The sequence below is a fragment of the Ranitomeya variabilis genome, chromosome 1, assembly GCF_051348905.1.
Source record: "Ranitomeya variabilis isolate aRanVar5 chromosome 1, aRanVar5.hap1, whole genome shotgun sequence".
Lineage (NCBI taxonomy): Eukaryota > Metazoa > Chordata > Amphibia > Anura > Dendrobatidae > Ranitomeya > Ranitomeya variabilis.
Genome location: NC_135232.1, coordinates 16,158,361 through 16,160,278, shown reverse-complemented (window position 1 = coordinate 16,160,278; position 1,918 = coordinate 16,158,361).

The following is a 1,918-nucleotide window of genomic DNA, read 5'->3' as shown; positions in this document are numbered from 1 at the left end:
TCGACGTTGCTGCAGAAGCATCCTCCGTCTTTCTGCTGCCGCCTCCTTCTCCCGCACTATGATATCCAGGCGATTCGTCTCAAATATAACGTCAGTTACCAAACTCGCAATCCTACCAAGTACACCTTCCATCTCTGCCACTAAACTAAAACCCTCAAAGATGGGCTGTAAAAACAGTCACTATAAAGTTTTCCATATTTTCCAGTAGCCAATCAAATTTGGGAGCCTCCCATTTTAAAAACGGATCCGTCGTAAAAACGGATGCAACGGATGGTAAAAACGGATGCAACGCATCCAGTATTTCGACAGAACCGTTTAGCGGATTTGCGACGGATCCGTCGAAATGCTGCATGCGTTGCATACGTTTTTCACTTTTTTTGACGCATCCGTTTTTTCGGCAAAAAGACGATTTCTGACGGTTTGCAGTTAACGCTAGTGTGAAAGTAGCCTAACTCAACATGAGGCTTATTGTCCTACCTCTCTTGGGATCAGCCCCCTTGTTCGGCAAAGATACAAACACTCACCCCATTAGGCTACGTTCACATTTGCGGTCCTCGCCGCAGCGTCGGGCGCCGCATGCATCATGCGCCCCTATATTTAACATGGGGGCGCATGGACATGCGGTGCACTTGCGTTTGGCGCCGCATGCGTCCCTGCGGCGCCTGCGTCGGGGCGCAGAGGACGCAGCAAGTTGCATTTTTGCTGCGTCCAAAATCAATGAAAAAAAGGACGCATGCGGCGCAAAACGCAGCGTTGTGCATGCGTTTTGCCGCGTTTTTGTTTGCGTTGTGCGCTGCGGCGCCGACGCTGCGGCGCACAACGCAAATGTGAACGTAGCCTAAAACATAGCTCCAAGGATTAAGAATGTTCCAGAAGCCCAGTCTCAGCCTGTCTGCAAGCATGTGTATTGGAGATGCCCCATACAGAGAACAAAGATAAACATGACCCCACCAGGTACAGGACAAAGAATGCCAATGTAAATCTGATTAAAGTATGGTCCATGTGTACAGGCTGGGGTGACAATCTGTTACAGACACATGCTGAAAAATATAAAGACTCCTGGGACTCTGGAGTGATGAGAACAAAATAAAGGTGTTTTTTTTTTAACTGATAGATTTAAAACTGTTAGACATTACAAAGGTGAGGAATACAGTAAAAATGCACGGTGTCTACAGTGATATATGGCGGTGGCAGTGACCTTATGTAGGACTGCATGAGCCCTGCTAGTGTCGGGGTCTACATGTCATTGATGGTATCATGAATTCACAGATGTTCTGCATTATAGTGAAAGAGAAGATGCTGCAATCACTTAATGCTCTTGGTAGACCTGCACTTTTCCATCAAGACAATGGTCCGAAACACACATCAAAAGGTACCGTCACATTTAGCGACGCTGCAGCAAACTAGACAACGATCCCAATCGCTGCAGCGTCGCTGTGTGGTCGCTGGAGAGCTGTCACACAGACAGCTCTCCAGCGACCAACTATGCGAAGTCCCCTGGTAACCAGGGTAAACATCGGGTTACTAAGCGCAGGGCCGCGCTTAGTATCCCGATGTTTACCCTGGTTACCAGCGTAAACGTAAAAAAACCCAAACACTACATACTTACATTCCGGTGTCTGTCCCCCGATGCTGTGCTTCTCTGCACTGTGTAAGCGCCAGCCGGAAAGCACAGCGGTGACGTCACCGCTGTGCTCTGCTTTCCGGCCGGCTGGCGATTACACAGTGCAGAGAAGCACAGCGCTGGGGGACAGACACCGGAATGTAAGTATGTAGTGTTTGTTTTTTTACGTTTATGCTGGTAACCAGGGTAAACATCGGGTTACTAAGAGCGGCCCTGCGCTTAGTAACCCGATGTTTACCCTGGTTACCAGTGAAGACATTGCTGAATCGGCGTCACACACACCGATTCAGCAAT